This window comes from Sorex araneus, chromosome 2 (genome assembly GCF_027595985.1).
Source record: "Sorex araneus isolate mSorAra2 chromosome 2, mSorAra2.pri, whole genome shotgun sequence".
Classification (NCBI taxonomy): Eukaryota; Metazoa; Chordata; class Mammalia; order Eulipotyphla; family Soricidae; genus Sorex; species Sorex araneus.
The window spans coordinates 79,664,652-79,684,032 of record NC_073303.1 but is presented as its reverse complement, the minus strand read 5'-3'; the positions used below and the strand labels follow the sequence as shown (position 1 = coordinate 79,684,032).

The 19,381-nt window shown below is 36.5% G+C and overlaps 1 protein-coding gene across 1 annotated transcript in view; it reads right to left on the bottom strand.

Moving 5' to 3' along the window:
* Window positions 1-19,381, bottom strand: part of CPA6 (carboxypeptidase A6) — a 252,777-nt gene that overhangs the window by 199,676 nt on the left and 33,720 nt on the right.

Here is a 19,381-nt window from a genome sequence, read left to right as displayed (position 1 = left end):
CATATATTGCAATGAGAAGTGCCATAATTGATCACCATTAACTTCTAAGTTTGGATGTTTGATGCTCGAGTGTCAAACTGAAACTAAGACTGCCACACCCCATTTCCACATCCTGAGGTGAAAGAATTTGATGCAATGATATGTGAGCAAATGTCTACACAGTCCTACCCTCACATTTGCAGGGCTTGAGTCAAGTGTGTAAATGGAAGCAATTGTACTATATAAGTATTGGTACTAAAATTTGGGTGGTTCATACAAATGTGGCTAGTAAATACACCTAATGAGGTGTGAGGTTATACTTCTGAAACTTATATGCTATTATAAACCAATGGTAAATCAATATCAGAACTATGAATCAGTAGAAGTTATTAAATGCTCCACTCTATACCATAAGAGGTAGATCTTTCTAACAGAAAGGAAGCCCAGGTTCAAATGCAGACTTCTAGCATCCCATGGAGTGATGTGCCCAAATGCAAAGGCAGAGACAGAGTTGGTTTATCTTGATGCCTATCTTCTACCTATTCTTATGCCTGGAGAAGGAATGCCCAACTCTACAAATCCAAACTCCTCATACAACCCACACAGATACTTATCTCTCTTTACAACTAGGACCCAGGGCTGCAAAATTCAATTGGATCTTAGAAAAGGGATTGGGGCTATTTGAATTCCAGGGCCTTCAATTACTGAAAATAGTCCCATTTTTAAAAACATACTTTGAGAAGAACAGAGGTGCATTTGGAGGAGGATCAGAGCATGATACCCAGAGCACTGGTGCCTCTTGCCTAGATACAAGATGCAGTTGTAACACCAGGAAAAGTTATTACTCTGCTTACATTTGGGGAAGTCTAGCCCATCCCAAGAAAAGGGCAGATGAATGTATTGAGGAATAGAAGAGAAGCCTCATATTTAAAGAGTTTACGGTACACTAAACCAAAAGAGATAAAAATTACTTGGGCGGGGAGCTGGAGTGATAGCACAGCAGGTAGGGCATTCGCCTTGCATGTGGTCAACCCGGGTTTGATTCCCAGCATCCCATATAGTGAAGAACCAGGAGTAATCCCTGAGCATCGCCAGGTGTGACCCAAAATAAAAAATTACTTGGGTACTACCTCGGAAATGGGCAAAAGGAAGGGAAAAGGGAAAAGTAGCACAATAAATTCTAAGTAAATAAATCCTGCTTCCAAAGTTAAAACTGGTTTTTCTTCCAGAATGTTTGTAGAGATTTCACTTGAAAGATTATCAGTGTTTCTCATCTGAGAGCTGCCTGGCCCACTATAGGACCCCAGGATTTCTAAGGGAGATACTGGTGAAATATAAAATATATAAATTGTGGGGAGGGGGGTGGAGGGTATGAAATCAGACTCGGGGGCCCACAAGAAGGGAACAAGTTGGAGGGATCCAAGCCTAGAAAATATTTGAAGGACACTGAAGTAGACCATTGATGCCAATTTTGTAGTTTATTATACAAGATTTATTTTTTTCAGGAAATAAAAACAAAACAAAATATTATAATATTTCAAAAGCACTGAGTTGAAAATTTTGTGTTTATTCCATTACTTTTCTCTTCTAGGTTCCTTAATAGGCATATCTGTGTGCAACTAAGATCTTGAGACCTAATGTGACCCGTTCTCTACATGAAACTACAATTTCTCATCTTCTGACCTCAATTTTCTCTACTGAAATTAAGTATTATACATGAACAGGGTGAAAAAATGACATAGAAGCAAATGTCATTTTTTTGCTCTAACTACTGAAAGTAAAATATAGAAAATAGAATTAACATATAAATATGCTGAAAGTACTTTACAAATTATAAATAGGAGATATTTTCAGATTAACCATATACATCTGTGGTTTTGCACTGTCTAAACAACAACGTTAAAATTCATTGACACTTCCCTTTTTCTTGTCTTATTTCTTTTACCTTCTCATAAGTACTGCATTATTATTTCTATTGCTGTTTTCATTATACTATTTCTCTTTTTCTAGAGGTTCCTATGGCCCATTCTTATGACAGCAATGATTCTCAAGGGTGCAGACAATAAAGTTTGAACATGAGCTTTATTTTTATTATTTTTTACATTTTTATAAGGTTGTTCACAATATTTGATTACATTTAATATTTGAACACCAATCCCACCACCATTTCACTCTCGGCAACACAGAGGGAGACAGGTAAGACCCCTCCCCACCCCAAAGGACCCATCACTAGCAGCCAAAAACCTCGAGAACTCAACCACCGCCATGCTCATGGCCACTCTCCACACGCTCCGGCCGAGCCTCACACACGAGTGAACCTATTCTTGGACTGCACACCCACATTTGTGGCCATGTGACACTTCATAGGACACACCCTACCCATACTCCAAGAGTACTGCACTACATTTGATGGGATTCAAAGTAGGAGGCAATCAATCTTAGAGGGAAATATTTTCTTTACAGACATAGAAGGGCTTAGTGGCCCCTGGGAGAAATACAACATTCCTCACACTCTTTCTTCTAAGAACACTTTTCTGTAGCGTTTTCAATGGTTTTCCATAACAAACAATACAGAATTTATTATTTCAGTTCTACTTTGGGGCATGGATTGGGGTTCAAGATGGAAACATTCGAAATACGGTGGCGGGAAGTTGTATTGGTGGTGGAATTAGTGTTGGATATTAAATGCAATCAAATATTGTGAACTACTCTATAAAATAAAAAAATTTTAAAGTGTTGTCCATCTTGTTCAGACATAATGCCCCATCCATTTCATGTCACACCCAGTGGTGCTCAAGCCTTATGCCTTGTTCTGTACTCAGGGATCACTGCTGCTAGTGCTGGGGTGGGGGTGCATAGTCAGTGTTGGGGATTGAATCTGGTCAACTGAATGCAAGACAAGTTCTTTAACTCTTGTGCTCTCTGTCATGCCTCTACTATGCTTCCGTGGTTAAGAGAATGCAAGCTTTTACCAGGTGAAGAGACTAACATAAATGGGCATATTTGCAGAAGCTTTTCATGGTAAGGTTTGTCTCATAAAAACAGTTCCAAGGAATCCTCTGGTTAGGGTGAGACTGGATGAATATGAGTAACCCCACTTAATAGGTAGAGGGTTATGGATATGACCAGTGAAACTGGGCAGAAGGAAGATATGATTTGGGAACTAGAATTAAAATCTCCCTTGGCTCCTCCTTATTTGGTGGATAAAATGAAGGAAATGTGTAGTGTTGGTAATCCCATAAGAAGAAGATTTAGGAGGAATACTTAGAAAAAGCTTTTTACTACAGAACACAAAGCAGCAGCATGGTCCAATAGCTGGTGCTATGGGCTCTCTGTAGCATTCGCTTAGCATAGGAGCGGTCTGGTATGACCATATGCCAAGCTCATGAAACTGGGTGTGGTCTGCAGTCCTGCTATTTGGTGCATTGGCAGAAAAGGAAGGACCAGGTGTGGGCAACAGGTGATGGTATCTACAGGAAGATAATCTTGGTTATCTAGAGCACCCAAAACACTTTACTGATTGGGGATTTACTTGAGAAGTATTGATTATTGCTATCTCAAGAATGGCAGAAACTGAGGAGGTAACTGTTATACGCTGCACTGTAAGTTGTAGGTTATGCACATCTGTATGTCCTTACCTTATAGATTGTGAGTTCCTTGAACACAGGCATGTAGTTATTACTGTTGCCTTCCCAAACTCTTACAACTTTTTTATATAAGTGCAATTCCATAAAATTTAGCCTGCTAGTCATCATCTTTTGATTACTAGAGGTGATATTATTTCCTTGGAGGAAATAATTTTTGGAAGTTTGGTCTACCATTTTATAACTATTAGTAATCTATTTCCTGTTATAATATGTTTGTTTGTTTTTACTGCCAATTAAATGTATTTAGCAGCCCAACCTAACCATTTACCAGGAGCTAATGAATTACATACTTAATAACCAAAAGAATAATTAGAAACTTTAGCTAATAGAGCTTTTGATCGGGCACTTTAAAGCTTTGTAACTTGCTAATGGACTTTTATTTCTGTTTTGATGACCTCTGAAAAAGAAACTATTGGTTCTGCATGCCCAACAAAAGCTGCTGGTACCCACTGTAATGTACTGGAGCGATAGCACAACAGGTAGGGCATTTGCCTTACACGCGGCTGACCCAGGTTCTATTCCTTCGTTCCCTCGGAGAGCCCATCAAGCTACCCGTGGCATATTTAATATGCCAAAAACAGTAACAACAAGTTTCAAAATGGAGATATTACTGGTGCCCGCTCAAGAAAATCAATGAGCAATGGGACAATAGTGCTACAGTACAGTGCTACCCACTGTCATTTCAGATGAGTGAAGGTTTCATGCTCATTGTTATCACAGGAGGTCTGAAAACTGGATTTTTCATTCTCAGCTCTGGAAATAACCTTAAAGCTCACCTACAGTTGAGTTCTCCCAGTATAGACTAACCAGGTCAGTGTCACAAAATAAAAATAATAGAACCCAGACGTAGGTCTTTTATGTCCTACCCTCTGAAGAGGGTCCATGTCAGCATCAACCAAAGTTCCCTCCCAATTTTCTCACCCAACGTTATAAAAATAATTTTAAGGATTTGTAGACACAGAGCACTTGGGAGGTCAAGCTCATTATCTCTTGTTTAACAGATTTTTAAAATGAAGTTCAGAGAGTTTAGGTGAGCCTTAGAACTAGGAGTAATGCTGGAATTATTCACATATGACCTTTTGAACCTCAACTATTCTTTCATATGAGAATTTGAAGTCAGTTTTATCTCAAGACAAGTTGTATCTCTGATGTGACATAGTTTATTATGCTGGTCATTGCAGTATGCCCAGTTTCTCATGGTTAACATATTGGGATGTTTGTTCTTGAGACAAGTCTTATTGATGCTAGGCAAAAAGGGACAGAAAGATTAAAGGACAATGGCAGTCTTCCAGACCTGGGAGCACATAAGCTTCTCAGGCAAGGATATATCTTTACTAACCATTGCTACTGCCACAAACCAAACACAGTCATTATGTGGTATTGACATGGAGCTCTTCTACACACAGCAAAGGCTCTGCAGTATCTGAGCTGAGCTTTTATGCGCTAGGGATTTTTCACCCTCACATTGTCACATATTATTAAAATCATCCTCCTTGAAGAATTATTATAGAAGGATTCATGTTCTTATGCATCACTAATTAACATCTGTAATCCAGTTAAGAAGGATTATGTTCAACATGCTTTCCCCCTATAAATATAAAATTTACATGTACTTTCATGGCTATAAAACTATTTTGGTTGCAGTATACCAGTAAAATATACTTCTTGTCAAAGCAGTTTCAATAGAATTTATCTATATTCACTTGAACAGCTCATATAGTCAGCACTCTAATCATATTTACATACAATACAGATTTTTAATGTTATAGTTCTAATCTGTAGTTTATTTGTAATATATGCAGGCATTTCTCTACCACTTAGCTGGTATGAAAACACTCCTCCAGTTAAATTGAGTTAAACAACTTCTCTAAGTTACGACAGTGAGGTTTCTTTATAACTAAAAAGCTAGCTCTTCTACTAGCTACTCTTTGTTTACATTTTTAAAAATTAACTGTCTCAACTTTATAGAGCTTATACCATAGACGACAATATTATCTAATAGGAAAAAATGAATATCTGTTGGAAGGTGCTTTATTAATTTTGTTTCTCAAATTCACCTAGAGATTTATGATAACAAAACCCACAATATTTAGTGATTAAAACTTCCTCCTACTGGGCTCCTCAAATTGTATTAGTTATGCAAAAATAAAGCACGTTTTTTACAGGAAATTTGATGTGCAAATTCCCAGTTACATTAAAGTAAATTTGCTGAAATGAAGGTGTATAGGATTTCCTAAGGTTATCAAATCGTATTCAGCATTTCCCCCCCCCTTTTTTATGCTTTTTGGGCCACAGCTGGCTGAGCTCAGGGCTTACTGCTGGCTCTGTCTTCAGGGATCACTCCAGGTTGTGGTTGGGGGACCATATGAGGTGCTGGGGATCTAACCATTATCAGCTGAGTGAAAGGCTTGTGCCTTCTCTCCTGTGCTATCTCCTTGGCTGCAAAATACTGTGTTTGCAATATCAAGTCAAGTTCATCCTAATATCTTAGCATCCCAAGGATCAGAATTCTTGAGAGAAGGTTTCTCAAAGAACCTGACATTAACTGGGCAGGGGCAAAAGCTGGAACTATTTATGTTTCTTTTATTAAGTGTCATGGCTGAAATGTTGTGAATCTAGGCTCTACCTGAGTGTAAAATCCTGCTTAGAACTATCAAAATGCTTTAAATCCCATAAAATCATATGTTTTGCTTTTAAAATTGAAGACATGCCAAATCAGACCCTTGGAACAAATAAGCCTGATCTGCCTCATTTGTGTTAAGCTTTTTGGATGCTTTAGGCACTTAGTACTATTTCACCAAGAATTTTTTTTAAAAAAAAAACATATCAAATTTTCATGCATCAAAGTGAGTTTCAAAAGTTGTAGATTGTGGTTACTTGGGAGCAATAATAAGTTCTATAGTAAGGATCAATGAACTACATATGATTCGAAGATATTGGTTCACTGAAAAAATGAATCGAATGCAAAACAGTGGAAATATATAAGGATGAGCTATGGAAAATGAAATAGAAGACAAAAGCTTCTGTTGGGTGAAAGAAACAGGGATTTCATACAGGTGTAAATTCTTTGATCTTGTTTTCTTATGTTTATCCCCTTTTATTCTATTTGAAGTATCAAGCAGTATCTGGAGGGACAAAATAAAAATTACCCAAGTTTTCTGATACTAGGTTATAAGACATTTATGTTTTTAGGTTTTGATGTGTATGTTGCATTATTTTACTTATAATCTCTTTCAATTGTTTTATTGTTTCAATCCCCAGATAATGATGTTTTAGTATTCACACAAAATGGAGTAGGACTCAGTTTAGCAAAATTACTTAACAAAGATGTATTAAGTACTTTCTGTGCACAAGGCATGGCACTATTCAAGGTTCTGGGAATCTATCATTCACCAGAGACATATGTGAAAGCAAAAGAATTTAAACAGGGATGCATTTTTCCTTCAAAAGATAAAATTGATTAATATACTGTACCCTAACAGTTATTGTAGAATTATTTATATTATACGAGAGCTTGGAGCAACCTAAATGCACTTATTAAATTTCTGGGTAAAGAAGATGCAACAGTTTGCAGTTCTAATAACTCTTTTAAAAGGATGAAAGCCTGCCATTTGCAACAACATGGGTGGGCTTGAAGAGCATTGTACTTAGTGACAAAAGGCATATGGAGAAACAGAAATGCCATATGATTTCACTCACATGTGTTACGTAAAGAAACAAAACAAAAATAAATATGTAAGACAAACATAAACTTTTTGACTAGAAGACCAATTATTGTTTATAAGAAGGAAAGGGGAAGAGAGAGTAAATTAAAAAACAAAAGATCAATTGTATGGTGAAGAAGTGGATTTTCAGTGAACTTAATTCAGTATATATAGATGATGATTTTATAATGATGCACATCTGAAACATGTTATAATACAATGTAACTTTAATTAAGCTGTATAAAAGCAAGAAGTTCTTTATGAGATAAAAGTAAAGAGAGGACATTCAAGTATGTAATAGTAATAATAGTTACTATTTATTACATGTTTTCATTAGGTCATATTCTGTGCTATTTTATACATTGTATATAATTATTGTATTATAATTATATATTGTGTGATGCAGAAATATATACTATAATTACATATAATTTTATTCAATTATTGGAACAATCCTATGAGGTAGACTCTGAACTGCAGCCTAGTGCTAGGAACAACTTTTCTATATTATAGTGTATTCAGATATAGTGTGATAAACTCTAATAGTATGTCACTTGTATCAACAGTTGAGTTTTTATCTTGTTATTTTTCTTTCTTATAGTGTTATAAATGTGTTGGAATAGGGTGTGTAAGAATATTTCTTATTAATTAATCTACAGATACATAGTTCTTTTAAATGAAAAAATGTAGTTTTAGTTTTGGTAACATGGTTACAATAATGTTAACATTTACAGTTTCAATGTATAAAATTATTGCACCCTCACCCCCATCAAAATGGCCAAGATCTTCAATCACTGTCTTTTTTACCGCCCCAAGCAGAGCCCCAGCAGCCGAAAACCTCCAGAGCCCAGCCACAGCCATGCTCAAGGCCACTCTCCACATGCTCGGATGACTCACCCATGAAGGAATAGACAGAAGAATTCAGGTATGTGGGACCCATGGCTGAGTACAGGGACCTGTGGTTCAGATCTCCAAGCCTGGAGATTTGGGCCTCCTCCACCCAGGTTCCCCATTTTCCAGTAGCTTGGCAGCCATACCCACAAACTGCCCCTGGTACCATGTAATCTCATTAACAGCCAAGATCCAGAGACTATGAAATGAAACTCCTGGAAGAAAGTGATGCAGAATCTCCCACAGCAGAGCCTGGCAAGCTACCCATGGTGTATTCGATATGCCAAAAGCAATAACAATAATGGGCCTCATTCTCCTGACCCTAAACACAATAGGGACGAATGAGACGTTACTGGCACCCACTGAAGCATATCAATGAGAAACAGGATGACAATGATACAGTGATACAGTGATTCTTAAATTTATTTACAAATCTTGTTTTATATATGTACACAATGTAATATGATGAATAGCATTTTTCCTCTCCCTCACTCTTTCCTTTCTTTCTTTTTGCTTTTACTTTTGTTTTGGGGCCACCCTCAGCTGTGCCCAGGGCTTTCTCCTTGCTCTGCACTCAGAAATCACTCTTGACCAGCTGGAGAAAGAGGGGGTGAGGAGGAGGGGGACCCTATAAGGTGCTTGGGAATGAACCTATGTAAGGCTGCTTGTAAGTTAAGTGCCCTACCTGCTGTGCTATCACTTCAGCAAAAGAGTTTCTGGACTTTTTTGGTTTGGTTTTGTTTGGGGGATACCCCTAGTAGATCAGGCCCTGATCCTGGCTCTACACTCAGAAATCACTCCTGGCAATGCTCCAGGAATGCCTAAATTGAACCTGGGTGGGCGCATCAAGGCAAGCACTCTACCCTCTGTACCATTGCTCAGGCTCCCTGGTAGTACAGTTTTCTAATTTTGATGCACCCTACCCACACCAGAGTTCTGGAATACCTCCACCATTGTACCAAAGTCCCTTCCTTCCCACTCTTCTTCAGCACCACAGATCACAGTTCCATTGACAGACAAAGACAGAGTTCTGCTGGACAGTTCAGAAATACAGAGGGGCAGTTTTGCTTTCTCCCCATCAAAGAAGGAACTCCAAAGGAGTCTGTATTTGTCAGGTTCCATTCTCATGCAAATAAGGTTTAAAAGAAACCATATATGAGTTACTAAAATACCAAGTTCAGAGGAATAGGCAACTTTTAAAAACTCCTCTTACTGTTTCTTATTATTTGGACCACTCAGATATTATTTCACTTTTAAAGTTGATGATACCAATTGCTATGACTTCAATCATCAGCTTAGTACAGTTAAGTCCTACACCTGACACTGCTGGGTGCAACCTGGGTGGCCTCTAAACATCATAAGAATAGTCACTGCCAGGAGTGTCCAATGCACCACATCTTCCCCCTTAAGAAAAGTCAATTACCTGAACACAGATGGTTTTGCAGTTCTTGTGTACATTATACTTATATATTGTTCCAATTAAAAGTTCACACTAAAATAATAGCCCCAAATATACCAATGATGAATATGATTTATATTCATTTCATCCATGAGAATTTATTGATTAACAGTACCTGATCCCTTCAAAAACTAGAAATTGAGCTTCTATAGGACCTCAAAATACCTCTTCTGGGAATATATCCCGAGGGAGCAAAAAAGCACAGTAGAAATGACATCTGCACCTATATGTTCGTTGCAGCACTGTTCACAACAGCCAGAATCTGGAAACAACCTGAGTGCTCGATAACAGATGACTGGCTAAAGAAACTTTGGTACATCTACACAATGGAATACTATGCAGCTATTAAGAGAGATGAAGTCATGAAATTTGCTTATAAGTGACAGGCATGGAGAATATCATGCTAAGTGAAATGAGTCAGAAAGAGAGGGACAGACATAGAAGGACTGCACTCATTTGTGAAATATAAAATAACATAGTAAGAGATGGAAACCCAAGGACAGTAGACACAAGAGCCGGGAATATTGCCCCATAGTTGAAAGCCTATCTCATGAGCTGCAGGACAAGGCAGCTGGAATAAAGAAGGTATCACTGAGTCAATGATGGTTAGGGGATTCTTTCAGGATGGGAGATGTGTGCTGAAAGTAGATAAAGGACCAAACATGATGAACTCTCAGTATCTGTATTGCAGACCATAATGCCCAAAAGTAGAGAGAGAGTATGGGGGAAATTGTCTATCATGGAGGCAGGGGGAGGGCTAGAAAGGGGGAATGTATGGGGGACATGGTGGTGGAGAATGTGCACTGGTGGAGGGATGGGTGTTTGATCATTGCAGGATTGAAACTCAAACATGAAAGCTTGTAACTGTATCTCACAGTGATTCAATAATAAAAGATAAAAATAAATAAAAATATTTAAAAAACCCAGTACCCAATCTTCATATTTTTGTTAAAAGTTTTGCTAAGATAAAAAAAATATGCTTCTGTGTTTAATACTTGATAGTTGAAACAAAAATTAACACAAAATTCTTCTAGGTATATATTTTGAATGGATTTTAATGACTTTTTATTGTTAGTAAATGTTTGATTTGTATTCTGTATTATTTGCTATTATATTTTGGGGTCCTGTAAACTATCTCAAAAAGAAGTTATGAGTGGAAAAAGTTAAGAAAGCTTCACATACACTTCCAATGTATTACTGTAATTTCCCAGCTACATTCTTTGTTTTCAGATTTTACTGCTTATAATTTATTTACTATTATTAAACCATAGTAAATTTTGTATACTCTGTCTTCCTTCAAAACCAGTGAAGTCTATCCTTTGGCTTCTGGATACAATTCAAATTCTTCCTTGGCATGCAACATCCTCTACAATATGACTCCTATTTATCTTCTCAAAGCTCTTGTTTACTCTTTAAGTTAGAAAGAATTAAACAGGGTTTTCCAACATTACTTGTGCATTAATATCAGCCTTAATATGATATTTGATCCCAAGAGAAATACTTTTCTTCTCATATTCTACCACTTTATAAGAATTTATGTCGCATCTCCTTTAAGACTCAAGTCTATGAAACTTTCATATATTTTTATTTTAATTACTGTTTTACCCACCATGACACTAATGTTGGAAGTAAGATAATTTTTCTAGGTAGTTTAATAGCATCTCATAAAAAAGGTCAGGAACTCATGTTCTTTCTCATATTGAACAATACTTTTATGGATACGATTTTCCTCAGTCGGTAATGTTTAATGTCACCAGAAACTTGCCAAATGTATCAACAATCTCATTCGTAAGGTAATCATGTCTTTTATCTTATAGATCTTAATATTTTATGGTTAATGATCATTATCTGGTCTTTTTATGTTTCAAACTCAGGAGCTCTGGAAACACAAAAGCAGGTCCCTCTCAGCTGGGCATCTTAGATATGTCAAACACATCCCAATACTTAGGAGAATTAATTTTTTCTATCTTCTTAGATTCTCAGCCACCTTTCTTATGCATCTTTTGTTGTTGCTCTTGATGTTCTTTATTTGTATGTGATTGTATGAAGCACAACAAATGTTGAAATTTTGACTACCAATAATCTGTAATAATATGTGAGGGTACCTCTAACAGCATATCATTCCTGTGGTTACCTTCTAGGTCTATGTCCTAAATTTTTGGTGTATACTAACTACTGGAGTTTTCATGAGGTATCAAAAAGAGCTTTTTTTTTTTTTTAATCATAGCCATTCATTTTGCCTAAAATGTTTCTCCCACAGACATAGGTATAGCCTGTTCTTTTGCTTCATCCCTAGCTCTGATAAATCATCACCTTATTGGAGAGGGCTTTCCCAAACCTATTAGCTAAAACTGTACTCTACATCTGCCCTTGGGCTGGCTGGAGCAATAGCACAGAGGGTAGGGCGTTTGCCTTGCATGCGGACGACCCGGGTTTGATTCCTCTGCCCCTCTCAGAGAGCCCAGCAAGCTACCTAGAGTATCTCACCCGCTTAGCAGAGCCTGGCAAGCTACCCGTGGTGTACTGGATATGCCCAAAACAGTAGCAACAAGTCTCTCAATGGAGGCGTTACTGGTGTCTGATTTGCTCGAACAAATTCATGAACAATGGGATGACAGTGCAGTGATACAGTGATACATCTACCCTTTACATTTATTTGATACTTGTTTCTTTTACACCATAATACAGGGAGAACCTCTAAAATTATTCTTCCCTTACTGAATTTTTAATATCCCACATCTGAGGGAAATCTTTTATGTGTGTGTGGAAGTAGTGACAACTAAATGCATATAATGAATAGAGCAAGACTTCTGAAATTTCACAAAATTGTAAATCAATGATAAATTGATTAAAAAAACTCTTCTAAAAACTGTATATAGCTTATACATACATATAAACTTAAAAATTAATAGTACTAATAATTCTATGCTTATACATTTCAAAATGTCTATGAAATGGATAAATCCTGCAAATGGTTTAAAACAGTAAGAAGAGGAGCATTAAGAACATTTGGGGCTGGAGCAATAATACAGCAGGTAGGACATTTGTCTTGCACGTGGCTGATCCGGGTTTGATTCCTAGCATCCCATATGGTCCTCTGAGCACTGCCAGGGGTGATTTCTGAGTGCAGAGTCAGGAGTAACCCCTGTGCATTGCCAGGTGTGACCCAAAAGAAAAAAAAATTTTAAGGGAAAGTATGAATAGGCGTATAAAGTATAAAAATGTACTTTATTCTAAAAAGAGAATACTTTATGCTAGAAAATATCAAAGATTATGCTCATGTGTCTGCTTTAATAAATAAAAGATTGTAATGAACACATCACTAAACTCCATGGTGTTCACAGATGTATCTCCTGTCACTAGGTAAAGACAGGCAGAAAAGGTAAAGAGCAGCTCCCAGCCTAATCCCTCAGGACTCCCAGGAGGGCAAACTACAAAGATTGACCCTCAGCACAGCAGGAGTGCAGCAAGCACAATGGGGAAGATGTAGAGAAACTCACCATGCTCAATGGGTGAGAATAATAGCACCCTAGGTTCTACCAGTAACAACCAGCTCTGTAAACACTCAGAGAATGACTTTAGAGACATCATGTTGAGAATGTTTTATGAACTCAAAGAAATGATGGCACTGGTAGTCAGCAAAATACAAAGTCTTAGAGAAGAAATGAGAAAACTACAATCAGAAGTAATAGAAATAAGAATACTGTTGGTGGGGCCGAGTGATAGCACAGCAGAGCGGGTAGGGTGTTTGCTTTGCAGGCGGCTACCTGGCAGCCCATATTCTTGTCCCCTGAGCACCACCAGCAGTAATTCCTGAACATTGTCGTGTGTGACCCCCCCAAAAAAAAGCAAATAAATAAATAAATAAATAAATAAAGTATATGGTTGGTGATACAAAAAGTCAATGAAAACTCTGAGTAGCATAGTAACAGCAGCTGAGAAAAGGATGGAGGATCTCTGAAATGAGATGCAGAAAACCCCCAGACAGCAACAGGAGATAAAGTAAAATTCTGAAAAGAAATTGAAAGCACACCAGGAACTATGAGGATCAATAGAAGGATTATTCTAGTCACTGATAGTACGATAGTACGAATGGAAGTTCAATGAAGAGACATTATAAATCGATTTATGAAGAACTTCCACACACTGTAGAATTTTCTAAGATTTGAATATACTATCTCATCCGTTCTTGTATTCCAACTGACTTTTAAAAATATTTTGCTTTTAATGAATTACCTCCTTAATGAAAATTTCAGAAGGTAATATAATGCCCTAGAATTTCCATATTTGGTTGTTAGTCCCATGTCTGTTTTTCTAGTTACTGGTGCATATATACACATATGTTAGATCCCACGTGTACTTGGAACATAAATGTAAGTGCAAAATTGTGTATTATTGGTTGAATATATTTGTGTATATATATGTATATACACATATGCATATATATGTGCATACATATATATGCACACACATACTTGATTGATCCTAATTCTATTATTCTATTTTTCTTATTAATTGCTAATCTACTAGAGGTTAATAATATATTTTTCATTGTCCATAACAACAATAAAAAGAGTGACATAAATATTTACAACTACCCAAATCTATTAATTTAATTTTTCATATGAATAATTACTACCCCATCTAGTAAAGTTAATATGTGAGAAATTTGGTTCTATTAATAAGTTGGAAATATATGTGGTATTTTCATCACACATTCAAATGAGCACATCAGTGCTTATTCAAAGTTATATTATTTTTCCCCAAAACTTCTGTGTGAAGCAATATTAGTATTCAGGAGTTCTGAAATGAAGAGTTTTATTAAACTCTCAAAAGCAATGTGAACAGCTACATCAATTTAAAGATCTGATATTAGACAGAATAGCATAGAAGGAAATTCTTATCGAGTTAAAAATATGAGTCAGAAACTAACAGTGAATGCAGTTCTTTTAAATTGAATTTCAGCATATATTTAACTTTTGGATAGACTGTAGGGAATATATCAATTACACATTCAAATATAGGATATATTTCAACAGACAGCATAAATGCCAGTGAATACAAAATTGAAATGACAAATATAATTATTAGAATGGTACAACTTTATCTATAATGGATTTACTTTATATGCCATTTTTGAAAAATACAATAAATAATGAATACATCTAGAAGCTACTCTTTGAAGGGTAAAATTTGTATATAAACTTGAAAATTACTTCTTGACTTCTGAGTGCATTCATCACTTTTCATTTTTCTTTGATTTAATCCAAAAGAGAGACTTATAGACACAAGCAAGAGGAAATTAAGAGAAACTAATACTTGGAGCTTAAGTTTTTGAAATAAGATCCATTGTCCTCATATATCTGTTCAGACAGCATCCATATAGCTCAGGATATGTCTCTCTAGTAATAAGTGAGGCCTGGATTCACCCCAGGCAAGAATAACCACTTCTAACACAAGTCTGTGCTATGGATTTATGTAAGTAAATGTGAGTAAGATAAGCGTCTTTGTTTTTCTCTCCTCCCTTGGCATACCACAGATTATAGTGTCTAGCTTCTTTGCACCTCATTGGCCCTGGTTGACCAGACTGGTCAGTGGAACTTGGCTAAATGTGATGTGTGCCTCCCTCAGGCTTGGCTCCTGAAACTTCCCTTGAAACCCTCTTTCTTTTCTGTTTTCCTTACTTGCTGATTGATGCAGAGGATCTATTGCAAGGTTTTGAGGCCTGGGAGGATGGCAAAAAGAATGAAAACTTCTGGCATGCCTGAACAGTTGTGAAACAGAGTACTACTAGCTTCCACCAAACTGCATCAGGAGCAAGGAACAAATTTTTAGTGCTTCCCATATATACAATGTCTATAACAGCTTGTGATATTTAAGCTCAAGGTTATAAAAACACCTATATTTAATCATTACTCCACAGATACTTTTTAAAATTTTTACATGAATCACCATGAGGTATAGTTACAGATTTACAAACTTTTGTGCTTACATTTCAGTCATATACTCATCGAGTACCCATTCCTCCACCAGTGCCCATTCTCCACCACCAATGATCCCAGTATCCCTCCCACCACCCTCACCCCTTCCCTACCAACCCCACCCCACCTCTATGGCAGGGCATTCCCTTTTGCTCTCTCTCTCCTTTTGGGTGTTGTGGTTTGCAATATAGGTATTGAGTGGCCATCAGGTTCGGTCTATAGTCTACTTTCAGCTCGCATCTCCCAACCCAAGCGGGCTCTCCAAGCACCCTTTACTTGGTGGTCCCTTCTCTATCTGAGCTGCCTTTTCCCTTAGCATATGAGGCCAGCTTTCAAGCTGTGGAACAATCCTCCTGGAGCAATCTCTACTATTCTTGGGTGTAAGTCTTGCATTCTGTTACTTTATATTCCACAAATGAGTGCAATCTTTCTATGTCTGTCCCTCTCTTTCTGACACATTTCACTTAACATGATACTCTCCATGATGATCCACTTATATGCAAATTTCATGACTTCATCCTTTCTAACAGCCGCATAGTATTCCATTGTTTAGATGTACCAAATTTTCTTTAACCAGTCATCTGTTCTTGGGCACTTGGTTTTTTTTTTCCAGATTCTGGCTATAATAAACAGTGCTGCAATGAACATACAAGTGCAGATGCCATTTCTATTATAATTTTTTGCATCTCCCAGATATATTCCCAGAAGTGGCATTGCTGGGTCAAATGGGAGCTCAATTTCTAATATTTTGAGAAGCGTCCGTTTGGTTTTCCAAAAGGGTTGAATCAGTCTGCATTCCCACCAGCAGTGAAGGAGGGTCTCTTTCTCCCCACATCCTCACCAACACTGGTTGCTTTTGTTCTTCTGGATATGGACCAGTTTCTGGTGTGAGATGATATCTCATTGTTGTTTTGATCTGCATTTCCCTGATGATTAGTGATGAAGAGCATTTTTTCATGTGCCTTTTGGCCATTCAGATTTGTTCTTTGAGAAAGTTTCTATTCAACCCCATTTTCTGATGGGGTTGGATGTTGATATTCACCCAATGCCCACTTGATAAGAGGCTGATATCAAGGATATACAAGGCACAGATACATTTTTAAATTGATCTTTTGTGATTTTACATACACACATATACATATACTTTATATATATAGATATATATATACTTTAAAATGTGAGTCTGCAAAATTTTGTTTTAAGTTCTCCAATATAATAATTTTAATGAACATTATTTACAGACCTAATGCTTTTGGTGACCTAAAGTGACCATGGGGTAATTATGGTTATAAGTTAAATAGCACACATTCTTTCTGTTTTATGAATACCAGGGAGTTTATAAACAGTGAAAAAATACAACCATTTCTCCAAATTAACTTCCAACTGTATTTAATAAGCTAACAGAAACCTTTGTTTAGAATCAATTTAGTCATTTTCTGAAGCAATCATGGTGTGAAATTTCCCTGGACAAAGGAGACCTTCTTACAAGTCAGTGAATGTTGTGATTTTCTTGGTATTCATTTCAGAAATAAGTGAGTTATTAGAATTACAATTTCAATACTTTAAACAATGTGTTATAATAAAAATGTTTGGGGAACACTGGGAGCAATTTTTCCCTAAAGATGATTTTTAGAGCATAAGTCACCTGTCTTCACCGTTTTTTCCAGCAACATAGATTGGTGATTTCAGCATGCATATTTTTACTGCTATAAAACATTAACAACTATACATTAACAAAAGAAAATGTAGAATAATTTTACTTCCAGGGAATTTTAGTTTATATATTATTATCTGGGTGGGAAAAATGTCTCAGAATTAGCATGTAAATTTTGGTGGTGTAATAACGACATTCTAAGATGCAAACAAAAAATAATTTAACCATATCCAATGATGCTCAGGAGTTTCTCTGGTCTCTGCACTCAGGAATTACTCATGACAGTGCTTGGGGCACCATATGGGATACCAGGGATTGAACCTAGGTCAGTTACATGCAAGGCATAAACCTTACCAGCTGTACCATATCTCCAACCTCCAAACAAAACTTAATCTGTGCCCTCTCCTCCCGTCATAGATGTGTGATGATTTATTTCCATATTCTTAAAATAACTTTCCTTATGCCACAGTCAGTGACTGAAAGTACACATAAGTCCATGACAAGAATACTGCACATATTTCATTAGAGGTGACAGAAACAATTATTTCTTCATTTAGATACAAACATACCCTCAGGTGATCTCAGATAAAACATATTAGAGTAGAAAGATAATAAACTGCCAAAGTGAGACAGTTATTAATTTGCTTTTTATTTATTTATTTACTTATTTTTTTATTTTTTGTGCTAGTACAAGTTTCTCCTTTCAGAATAGAAAGTTCATTTCGGAATGTTCTATTTGGCATAGGTTTTATTTTATTGGGTATAGAAATGCAATTACATTAGTTTATGGGAAATATTTTCTATCCACAGATAAAAAATAAACAGTCTACCAAATCATACCAAATGAGAATGTTCTACTTTCATGTAGAGGAGGAAGTCAGGACTAGAAATATAGATTGTTGCCTGGAACACTATAACTCTAGGGGTGCTCTAGACATTTATTTATCAAGTATTTTAGTTTGATCAGATTCAGTTGCCTCATCTGTACAGGATATATCATCACATGTTTCTCAGAATGTGAAGAGATGTGAAGTATCTGGTTATATTTCTAACAAATTGTTATTATTTAAATCTGAATTGTTATTAGTCTGTTACTTTTTGGTTTTGAAGAAATAGACATGCTGTAACTGAACCTGTAAGGAAGATTAAAGAACACATTTCAAACCACTCAAAGAAAAAAAATAAGCAAGCTTTCCATAAATAATGGATTTTTTAAAGTGACTTTTTAAAAGTTACGCAAAATGGTGCCTAACCTCAGATGCCCTATAACGTAAAAGAAATGAACAAACACTAAATGGTTACTCTAAATAGAGATCAAAATATGATTTAGGAATGTCTGAAGTTACAACCAAACTCAGGGGTGGTAAGAAAAGGCTTATTTATGAAGTTTTTCTTGAGAACTGTAACTCCCTGTTGAGAGAGAGAGATGTTCTTATTTCAGTGTCAGAATCACTAGAGAGGCTGGACTATAACCGAGGAGCCAATCAGAGGTTTTGGTCTTCTTTTGCACTTAAATACTAACCCCTTACTTTCCTCCTTCATGAACCCTAGATTTTACAAAGATATTTGCAGTGCTTGGGTGAGTGAAGACACGAAAAACATTGCATAGTTGTTATTATCATTATTTTTGGCACTATTATCATTCTATAAGCAAACTACACCGATTTTATTTAAATAATTTGTCTGGGGGCTGGAGAGTCAATGGGCTGGGACAAGTCTTACAGGCCAGAGTTTATCCCCAGCACTGCATGAACACCCCTGGGTGTAGCCCAGAAACCAAAAAATAATAAATAGAAAATTTCTCCCATGTTTATTAAAGAAAATATAACAAATATTTCTTTTCATGAGAAACACCATGCATTGCCACAGCAAATTAATCACATGTTAGTCTCAAATTTGGGGATTTATGATCCTGTGTTGCTTTACCATGGAAAACAGTAAAGACCTTTCTGAAAAACTGGAATGATTAAGAGGTAATTTCAGAATCTCTGCATCTACCTTTATGGATCTAGAGAACTCACAATCATAATTACTGAATTAATTTCCAAGTTTCTTTTCCTTTCTTT